Source organism: Polyodon spathula, chromosome 14, assembly GCF_017654505.1.
Source record: "Polyodon spathula isolate WHYD16114869_AA chromosome 14, ASM1765450v1, whole genome shotgun sequence".
Classification (NCBI taxonomy): Eukaryota; Metazoa; Chordata; class Actinopteri; order Acipenseriformes; family Polyodontidae; genus Polyodon; species Polyodon spathula.
Genome location: NC_054547.1, coordinates 23,937,975 through 23,949,693, shown reverse-complemented (window position 1 = coordinate 23,949,693; position 11,719 = coordinate 23,937,975). Strand labels below are relative to the sequence as shown.

The following is an 11,719-nucleotide window of genomic DNA, read 5'->3' as shown; positions in this document are numbered from 1 at the left end:
GTGTTTCCTGTGTGTATCTCTCCGAGGTGTGCGTGAACAGTCTGCATCCTTTCTGAACTTAGGGTCCTGTTGTAAGGTCACCGAAGGTTAAGGAATTGATAAAGTGCGGTACGTTTGTCCTTGTGTAGAAGAGATGTACTGTATGTTCTTTGTCTGGAACAACAATGTAACTCACACCATTAAATTAATAGTGTTTAGATAATGTTAGGAAGTCAGAATGTAAACAAAGTTCAGCTTCACAGTTAGGTACAGTAAGATATATAACACAGGCACTTGACAGACCACTTCTCCCAGAACATTAGGTAATTGATCAATACCAGATTTCTGTTTATAGCTAGGTGCTACATTGTTGTGTCTAATGATGATGTTTGAGCTGTTTGTGTGTAACTTTTGAATACTGGAGTCAATAAATGGAGACTTACTAACATAGCAATTGGTGTTGTGCACACTCATTTACAGACATCAAATTAATTTCCTTTCCTTACACTGTTTAGAAGCCATTGCAAAGGCAGTTATGTTGAGAGGAATAAAATAGTTGTAATGGAATAAAACTGTAAAGAATGATCAGGTAACGAGTAGTTCAATCATTCTAGTTTCTTGCTTGGATGGCTGCCTACAAGGTGGGGAATTTGCCCCCTTAAATGTAAAAAACTAAAATTCAATGATGACATTTTGTAAATATTGTTACCACCATGTAGCATAAACAGCTATTACATAGTAACAAAAAATATTATACGTTTCCTGAAATATTATCTGCCACCAAAAATTATCCAGGGAAACCCATCCCCAACCTGCACATTCCCAATGCTAGAAACATGTTTCCTATTATCTACAGTGGATAACCTTCACTTTACCAAGAAAGAGGACATGCTTCTTTACCAGGGTAACATGCACCAATGACTATGTTTCCCTCCTTTAATACAGTATCTTATGTTTTCTATTCAGTTTGATAAAAGTTTAATATACTGTATCCTGACTGCTAGTGTTTCAGGCCAGAATGCTGCACAGAGAGCTATCTAAAAACAACTAGTAAGCTGGTGATTTACAAAAGGTTGATATTTACTGTTCTTCCATTGGATGTACAGCTATAGTATATTGAATATACTGAAATATGTATATTATGTTTTTATTTACATATAATATAGACAAACATAAATCTAATAGAAAACAAATTAATTTATATTATTTAAGATAATTACTTGCACCTGGTCATCATTGACGGTAAAAAAATAATCCTTGCTGGGAGTAAAGATTCTGCAAGGGGTAAGCTCTGGGTTACTGACATTTTAGAACAGATAAGTGTTACTGAACATGCTGGGGAGTTTAAAATCAAACACATTACTTCCTGTCCATGTTTGACGTATCGCTATAATACCTTTTTCAACCTAATCCCAATTATTTTTGTATTTTTATTAACAAAATCTTGGTCATAAATCAGTGTTGACCAGTTCTTTCCATATGATATTGGATGTATGAATAAGCCTGTTTATATTAATGTCATTGAATCTGCTGGGCCACCCAGACTTAAATCAAAAGTATTCTTAGCAGCTAGCAAGTTGAAAATACTGAGCCACTAATATGAAAAATCTAATTAATGCATTATACTGTATGAAATACAAATGCACGTTATTTTTAGCTATTCAAAATGTTTGCAGTTGGTGTTATAGGGAAAAAAAATGGCCATATTGTGATGTAAATTTGTGGATCTGTCTGCACAACACAGAGTTAGAGTTCTGTGACATTAGAATGTTCTGCCACCTTCTGTTTTGTAGAAGGTTGCTTTTTAAAGGTTTGATTCATCATCCAGTGCTGATCTGTTTGACTACTTTTTTACGGAGGATATTTTATGATGTAATTTGTGGCTTCATGAGACAAAATATAGTTTCAACCCAGCACCGAGTGATTTATTTAGCACCTGTAAATATTTCAGTTAGCCAAGACAAATGTTTTAAATTGCTTAGATCAGTTTGGATAAGGCATTGAGTTACGTTGTATTTTTGAAGTCTATATCGCTGTTTTTTCTTTGCTGTTTTGAGGAACCACAGAAACTTGAAATAGGTATGTCAAGTATTGTAGCTCCACAGCTTTCCTCTCTCCTTTGTCACTTTGCTTGGATTTAAACTAGAAAGGAAGGGGAGAGAAATCAACAAAAAAACAGAATGGAGACCACATCAAAACAAGAACAACAACTCAGGTAAGACAACCATTAAATGTATTTATCTAAATGCTAGAAGTATCAGAAACAAAATTCTAGAACTTGAAGCTACTTCACCAACAAGTAACTATGATGTGATAGGTGTTACAGAAACTTGGTTGTCTGAGAGTGATGGGGACGAATATAATATTTGTGGGTATACACTGTATAGGAAAGACAGGCAGGACAGAAGAGGAGGAGGGGTAGCGCTATACATAAGAAACAGTCTTGAAGCCCAGGTGTTAAACCTGGACAAAGAAAATAAAGCTGAATCAATATGGGTCACAATAACGGACAAAAATTCAAAGGGCATAATAATAGGAGCATGCTATAGACTGCCAGATTCAGACGGTGAGCAAAATAATCTGTTATACAATAACATTAGAAATGCGTGTAGCAAAGGAGAAGCCATACTAATGGGGGATTTCAACTTCCCCCATATAAAATGGGAAAACCCGGTGGGTAGCACAAAGGATGAAATAGAAATGGTGGAAATGACAAATGACTGCTTCCTAACACAATTTATCAAGGCACCGACTAGAGGGGAGGCATGCCTTGATTTAGTCTTTTCAAATAACAAATACAGAATAACTAAAACAGAGGTCAGAGAACCACTGGTAAACTCAGACCACAACATGGTCTCATTTGAAGTGTTTTTTAAAACCCCAAAAGTAAATACTAAAGCTAAGGTTTACAATTTTAGAAAAGCAAACTATGAAGGTATGAAACAGAGACTAACAGAAGTAGATTGGAGTAAAATAGAGAAAACACCCACAGAAGAAGGATGGCTGTTCTTCAAAAATGTAGTACTACAGGCGCAAAACAATTACATCCCTAAAGTAGACAAATCTAAATGTAAAACTAAATTGCCAAAATGGTTTAATAGATCAATTAAAAAAAATATTCAGCGAAAAAAGACATTTTACAGAGCATTAAAAAAGGACCAAAAATAAAGTACACAGAAAGAGTACATGGAACTGCAAACGCAAGTCAAAAAGGAAGTTAGAAAGGCAAAGAGAGAAATAGAAATGAACATTGCTAAGGGAGCTAAAACCAATTCCAAAATGTTTTTCCAATATTACAACAGCAAGAGAACATTCAAAGAGGAGATTAAATGTTTAAGAGATACAAATGGCAAAATCATAGATGAAGAAAAAAAATAGCAAATATATTAAATGATTACTTTTCACAAGTTTTTACAAAGGAAGATACTGACAACATGCCCCACATGTCATCCAGTTCCTATCCAGTTTTAAATAACTTTAGCATAACTGAGGCAGAAGTGTTAAAGGGACTAGGAGCTCTTAAAATAAACAAATCCCCTGGGCCGGATGAGATCCTCCCAGTAGTACTCAAAGAAATGAAAGAAGTAATTTACAAACTGCTAACCAAGATCATGCAGCAGTCTCTTGACACAGGGGTGGTACCGACAGACTGGAAAATTGCAAATGTAATACCGATCCACAAAAAGGGAAACAAAACTGAACCAGGTAACTACAGACCAGTAAGCCTGACTTCTATTATATGCAAACTTATGGAAACTATAATAAGATCCAAAATGGAAAATTACCTTTATGGTAACAGGGTCCTGGGAGACAGTCAACATGGTTTTAGGAAAGGGAGATCGTGTCTAACTATCTTGCTTGATTTTTTTGAGGATGCAACATCGATAATGGATAATTGCAAAGCATATGACATGGTTTATTTAGATTTCCAGAAAGCTTTTGACAAAGTCCCGCACAAAAGATTAATTCTCAAACTGAATGCAGTTGGGATTCAAGGAAACACATGTACATGGATTAGGGAGTGGTTAACATGTAGAAAACAGAAAGTACTGATTAGAGGAAAAACCTCAGAATGGAGTGTGGTAACCAGCGGTGTACCACAGGGATCAGTATTAGGTCCTCTGCTATTCCTAATCTACATTAATGATTTAGATTCTGGTATAGTAAGCAAACTTGTTAAATTTGCAGACGACACAAAAGTAGGAGGAGTGGCAAACACTGTTGCAGCAGCAAAGGTCATTCAAAATTATCTAGACAAGATTCAGAACTGGGCAGACACATGGCAAATGACATTTAATAGAGAAAAGTGTAAGGTACTGCACTCAGGAAATAAAAATGTACATTATAAATATCATATGGGAGATACTGAAATTGGAGAAGGAATCTATGAAAAAGACCTAGGAGTTTTTGTTGACTCAGAAATGTCTTCATCTAGACAATGTGGGGAAGCTATAAAAAAGGCTAACAAGATGCTTGGATACATTGTGAAAAGTGTTTAATTTAAATCAAGGGAAGTAATGTTAAAACTGTACAATGCACTAGTAAGACCTCATCTTGAATATTGTGTTCAGTTCTGGTCACCTCGCTATAAAAAAGATATTGCTGCTCTAGAAAGAGTGCAAAAGCGACCAGAATTATTCCGGGCTTAAAAGGCATGTCATATGCAGACAGGCTAAAAGAATTGAATCTGTTCAGTCTTGAACAAAGAAGACTACGTGGCGACCTAATTCAAGCATTCAAAATTCTAAAAGGTATTGACAGTGTCGACCCAAGGGACTTTTTCAGCCTGAAAAAAGAAACAAGGACCAGGGGTCACAAATGGAGATTAGACAAAGGGGCATTCAGAACAGAAAATAGGAGGCACTTTTTCACACAGAGAATTGTGAGGATCTGGAATCAACTCTCCAATAATGTTGTTGAAGCTGACACCCTGGGATCCTTCAAGAAGCTGCTTGATGAGATTTTGGGATCAATAAGCTACTAACAACCAAACGAGCAAGATGGGCCGAATGGCCTCCTCTCGTTTGTAAACTTTCTTATGTTCTTATGAGTGCACTAACAGACTGACTGGTAAAATGGCGAATAGGGGGACTATGTAGGGACAGTTTGGAAGGTTTTTTAACTTTAATTGCATTTTGGTGCCTTTTACCTGACTCAGTATGCAATGTGACTCAAAAAGCCGGAACTGTCCCAGTAAATATGGAGTCATATGGTGACGAATGGTCGTGGAAAAATATAAACGAGTGTGGTGGCGAGGATAATTATTAGCCAAAATAAAATAATAATAAAAAGTATGTGGAATGCTTCTTTGAGACTATTTTTTAAATCAATGTGCACAAATAATTGGCTTTTTATTTTGTGTGTGTGTGTGTGTGTGTGTGTGTGTGTGTGTATATATATATAAAAATAAGTAGCAAATACTGAATTTCTGTTGGCCACTCTGTATAACATCAATCATCTTTTAATGACAGCAGAGACCGCAAGGTTACCTGCGAGACACACAGGTCGTAACCTCCTTCACGGTAATCCTAGTGATATCTCACATTACCGGTGGCCAAAGTAAAAAAAAAATATTCTTACAAAAGTGAACTGAGTGTATTGAGCTGAATGAAATTGTAGGGGCCCAGCTACACAGAACACCGTGGTGGAAAGTTGCCATCTTGACATATCATCAAGTGCTCTCAAAAGTATTCACCCCCCTTGGACTCCACATTTTATTGTGTTACAACATTGAATCAAAATGGATTTAACTAGGAGTTTTTGCCACTAATCAACACAAAAAAAAGTCTAGAATGTCAAAGTGAAAATAAAATCTACAAATTATACTAAATTAATTACAAATATAAATCAGAAAATAATTGATTGCATAAGTATTCACCCCCTTTGCTATGACACACCTAAATAAGTTCTGGTGCAACCAATTGTCTTTAGAAGTCACATAATTAGTTGAATGGAGTCCATTTGTATGCAATTAAGGTGTTTCGCATGATTTCAGGTTAAATACACCTGCCTCTGGGAGGTCCCACAGTTGGTTAGTACATTTCCTAACAAAAACTACATCATGAAGACGAAGGAACATTCAAAGCAAATCTGGAATAAGGTTCTTCAAAAGCACTAATCAGGGGTAGGCTATAAGAACATTTCCAAGGCATTGCATATCCCCCAGAGCACAGTAAAGTCCATTATTAAGAAATGGAGAGAATATGGCACAACTGTGAATCTGTCTAGAACAGGCCACCCTCAATAACTGAGTATCCGGGCGAGATGGGCACTGATCAGGGAGGCCACCAAGAGGCCTATGGCAACTCTAAAGGAGTTACAGTCTTCCACAGCTGAGCTGGGAGACACTGTGCATACAGCAACAATAGCCCGGGTGCTTCACAAAACTGGCCTTTATGGGAGAGTGGCAAAAAGAAAGCCATTGTTGAAAAAGACTTGCATCAAATCTCAGCTAGAGTTTGCCAGAAGGCATGTGGGAGACTGTGAGACCAAGTGTTAGAAGATTCTATGGTCTGATGATACCAAAATAGAGCTTTTTGGCCTCAATGCTAAGCACTGTTTGGCGCAAGCCTAACACCGCACATCATCCTGAGAACACCACCCCTACCGTGAAGCCTGGTGGTGGCAGCATCATGCTATGGGGATGCTTCTCTGCGTCAGGGCCTGGAAAGCTCGTGAAGATAGAGGGCAAAATGGATGCAGCAAAGTACAAAGAAGTCCTGGAGGAAAACCTGTTGAAGTCTACAAGAGACCTGGAACTTGGGAGAAGATTCATCATCCAGCAGGACAAAGACCCCAAACATACAGCCAAAGCCACACTGGAGTGTCTTAAAAACAAAAAGGTCAATGTCTTGGTGTGGCCCAGTCAAAGCCCGGACCTTGAGAATATGTGAAAAGAGTTGGAAATTGCTGTTCACCAAAGGTCCCCATCCAACTTGATGGAGCTTGAGCAATTTTGCAAAGAAGAATGGGCAAAAATTGTAGTTTCCCAATGTGGAAAGCTGGTAGATACTTATTCAAATAGACTCATGGCTGTAATTGCTGCCAAAGATGCCTCTACCAAATATTGACTCAAGGGGGTGAATACTTATGCAATCAATTATTTTCTGTTTTGTATTTGTAATTAATTTAGAACAATTTGTAGATTTTATTTTTCACTTCGACATTATGGACTTTTTTTGTGATGATCAGTGGCAAAAACTCCTAATTAAATCCATTTTGATTCCATGTTGTAACACAATAAAATGTGGAAAAGTCCAAGGGGGGTGAATACTTTTGAGAGCCACTGTACATATATATATATATATATATATATATATATATATATATATATATATATATATATATATATATATATATATATATATACACACACACACACACACACACACACACACACACACACACACACACACTGTATAATACACAAAAGGATCTTGATACTCGTTGCACTTTCCGTCTTTTGCAGAAGCTTTTTTCAATTTCTTCCCTCCGCTCCAATTTCTCAGTCTAATTTTTGAAAGCACTTTGATTGCAGCGATGGAACCTCTGCTCCAGTTAACACAAGGCTGCAGGGCTTACAGTACGAAGTCGGGGATCAAAAACATGGAGTCTGTGTTACTTTTCAGGCTTTAACACTATAACATGAACTATGGTTATATTGCAAAATGACTCCTACTTTTTCAAATAGTATATTTGCCGGGACGTGAGAAAGGGACGTCATAAAAATTACTTTGAAATACATCTTCAGCAAGTTTTGCAATCCTATAAATGTGAAAATTAGTTAACTGTCTAACTGCAAGATACTAAACTTAATACAGTTTATCAAAATAATTATCCAATAAGGGTAATATTTCAATATTTGAAACTTGAAATTTTACTGGTCTGTTAACAAATCTTTGCTATGTTTGATATTACATTTAAAGTTCCTACTTACCTGTCTAAAAGTTACATTTGATCTGTTAGTCTTATTATTTGTCTTATAAATAATCTACTTCTGAATCTGTGAATGCGCAATGATTTTCAAACTCATTCCCTGTGCTGCTTACCGCCACAAAATAAATGTTAAACAACCTCTGAATTAGACTGAAACGATTTAGAGAAATTATGTGGCATAGAATATAGCTTGAACATGTCTCTCCTTGAATTAGAGCAGGGCAGGGTTAGCCTCAGACCCTCTTATATGTGAAGACAGGTAACCTCACTTCCTATAAGAACACTAGAAAGGCTATCATATTGCTTGCTCCTGGAAAGGGTTCAAACATAAAATTCAATGACGGATTCTGTGTCTTTGAGAAGCTCTGATGAAGGAAATGTAGCGTTTAATTTTGTGCTGTGGATGCTAAAAACACAGAACAAGGCGATACTGGATGCAATTACCTGCATTTCAACATTTCATTGTTTTTGAATGTAAATTATTATTTTTCGTTGGACACAGTGGTATAGTTCGGGAGAGCTGTAGTATGTTTGTTTTTTTTTTACTTGTTTTTTTGTGTGTGTGATAAGTCAATGCACACTGTTTGAAGAAAAAATAAACATCTGTAAATCACACAGTACACAATGAAATATAATTTGCTTCTACTTTTGTAAATGTTTGTTTTTCCTGCCCATGCAAGAATGACTCAAGTGTTACCTTACGACGACAATGGAAACAAATGTTAATGATGCAGAGACTGGCTCGTGGCAGTGGTGGGTACTGCGCTGAGGTTAGCTACTGTATCCTTTACAGAGATGAGAAAATAAGAAGAAGAAAGCAAGAAAGTCATATGTCTTCTAGTTAGTCAATGGAGCAGTTGAGCTAACACTCAGGTGGACTAAAATGAAGGGTTGTATAATATTATACAACTCATTAAATGTTGTAGTGCCAAAGTGGCTCAGCAACCAGACCAGTGTGAGGAAGCAATCACAAAGGCTAACAAAATGCTTTGGTATATAGGCAACAGTGTAGAGTACAAATCAAAGGATGTTAACATGAGGTTGTATAGTACTGGTGATTCCATATTATCATATAGTTTACCATATAGTCACTGTAGTACCAAAAGGATACAAAGTCCACTGAAGAGATACGACTAATCTCGGCTTGAAGGAGTGAGCTTTAAAGACACTTCAGAGTAGTGAGGGTATAGAATGGGTTACCAGGTCATGTAGATGCTGAAACCTTTAAGACTCAACTTGGAATTCAGAGGGATTGGCAGCCATTATATGCTATATGGGGACCTCAAAAAAGAAGTGATGGAAGAAGTTAACATCAATGAAAAGGAATGGGTGGATAAGGTAAGTAAACAGGGCTGGGTTGGGTGGGGGATGGAGGAGAGTGGTGCTAGGATGCTAGCATCAGTGTTACCAGACGTCCCAGTTTTCAGCCTTACATTTCTTGTACCAGTCAGAAATAATTAAATTGTTTTGTTATTTTGTGTTCACATTTTTTAAAGCACAAATTAAAAACTAAAAATTTGTCAACACAGTAATTTAGTATACAAAACTAAAATAAACAAATGGATTTGTTGTTTAAGAATTCTGATTATGTGTTTAATAAATAATATTCTGTTTAACTTCCTGTAGCATTTTTTTTGGTTGTTTTGTTTTTAAATCTTGGAAGTGCCACCAGCCAAGTTATGCTTTAAGTTAGTCCCTATTATGCTTTCATTATCACAGCAATTTTTATAACTGATTTCATATATATTGTAACATATGTGGGGTCTGTGAAGTACAGGAGATCTTAGGATGGGAGGGGCTGTGTTTCGCATCGGTCCAGCAGCCTATTGGCGATGGGCACGGACCGCAGAAACTGCTGGTGATTGGTTGTGGAGTTGGATGGGGTGGGACTGGCTGTTGCTGCAGACCAGTGACAGGGGGAGTGTTTGTTGTTGTTGGAAGCAGAGAGAGACACAAGTAATAAACAGAATAGTTCTACCCCTGATAATTATTTTTGTTATTGTTTTGTTTTAGGTAGGTCGTGGCCCACAGCGACCTGTCAAATTGTTAGTTACCCTTGTTAAATTGTCTTTGATCATTTATTATTGTCTTTGATCATTTATCATTGTAACAAATAAAGATCGAGTTTGGACCTGAAATAGACTGAAGTCATTATTATTTTTGTTATACTGGTGTTAACTGTGGGATATTATGGAGCGTGATGAACTTGAGACGCTCAGAGAATGAATATGGAGAGGGCTAGAGGAGACACCACTATGAAAAAGGAGTGAGGGACAAGCTTCTCACGAGACGTCACAGAGGGCGGGAAGACAACAGAGCCAAGACGCTGCCGAGAAGCTGCAGGCTCAAAGGAAAGATGGGGGTGGGAGCAGTTTTGTCACGTCATCGTTAACAACCAAAACAATAAACCCCCCCCTTCCTCACTCAACTCCTCTGCTCTCTCGCTACTCTACTCCCCGGCTCCGTTCTCTCACCCTGACTCACACAGGCCCCATCTCACAGGCCGTCTCTCACCTGGGCCCCGCGGTCACACCGCAGCAGGATTCCATGGCTAGACCCCCTCCACACCTGAACCCCACCCCCCTCTCTATCTCTGGTCCTGCGGCTAGCCTCCTCTCTGAGCCTGGACCCACATCCATCTACCACTCCCATTCCTGCAACTCTCTCTCAAACTCCTCCAGACTCTCAGTACTTATATCTCCCCCTGCTGCTCCCGCCTACTCTACCGACTAACCAACCGGATCTATTCCTGCTCCTTTCCCTATTCCATGTGACCAGGTGTCACCTTGAACAATACAGGTAATATGTACACAGCCCAAGACAGGCAAGAGAACATACCAGTCCAGCAGACACACAATGGTGCCCGGGTCGCTACAATATATATATAAAAATTACGATTGTGTTATATACTTATTTGAACGGCTACAGTGTTTCTACAGCTTCCATGAATTGAAGAGAATCTGGAAATCTGGTTCCCACTCCTACCGTAAACTATTGTACTTGTAGCTCAGAAGAAACATGCCTGTCCCTGACTGGCAGTGGGCAACATATATGCTGAACGTTACTTCTTAAGTGCCGGTCTTTAATACCTTCTTTATTATTCTAATTATTATTTTATTTAATCGAAAACATTTATCCTGTACTGAAGGCGAAACATGTCCAAGTAAACGAGTGAAAAAATCAGCTTTTAATGTGATTGTCTTTTAAGGAAATTCAGGCACCTGGGATGCATTTTGTCCGCGACAATCTGGCTTTCAGGACCCCGCAAAGATGCAGGAAGAGCGAAGATGGCGGAAAGGAGGAGGGATGGACTGGTGAAAAAAAACACAAGCTAGTAGGAGGAACTGAAATACTCAGTCTGACTGAACCACGTACTGATTCAACTACAGTGCTGTGTTCGCAGGGATTGGAGGATAAAGTACTTAGGAGTAAGTAATAGTCGATAACAGATAATAGTAAAACATAGAGTTTTTAATCTATTGGAATTGTGTGCACTGCTTATTAAATTATAAGGGACCGTGGGTATTAAAAGTTTTGATTAGGTAGGGCAACAGGCATAAAAATAAATAATGTTAAATCTAGTTTGATATTCATGTGGTACTGACGAATGTTACTACAGTGACATAGCTAAAATCGTGTGGGTGGCTTAACGCTGCCAAAATACCCATTTTCATATTCAGATAACTTCTAACATTGCATTTAAGCGCATGTTGTCTTTATTTAAATCTCGCACTCATTACTACTATCTAGACCTGATTGGTTTATTTCCTGTGTTGTTAATTTCATATCAGGATCACTTGTCATT

At 37.8% G+C, this 11,719-nt stretch overlaps 1 protein-coding gene across 2 annotated transcripts in view; it reads left to right on the top strand.

Moving 5' to 3' along the window:
• The first annotated feature begins 10,689 nt into the window (after window positions 1–10,689).
• Window positions 10,690–11,719, top strand: part of LOC121326659 (autophagy-related protein 16-like) — a 53,035-nt gene continuing 52,005 nt past the window's right edge. The window contains exon 1 of one of the 2 annotated variants that reach the window (XM_041270004.1): window positions 10,690–11,342. The gene's annotated coding sequence lies outside the window, so the exon portion shown is untranslated. The remainder of the gene's footprint in view (window positions 11,343–11,719) is intronic. The other variant, XM_041270005.1, reaches the window with a different exon arrangement.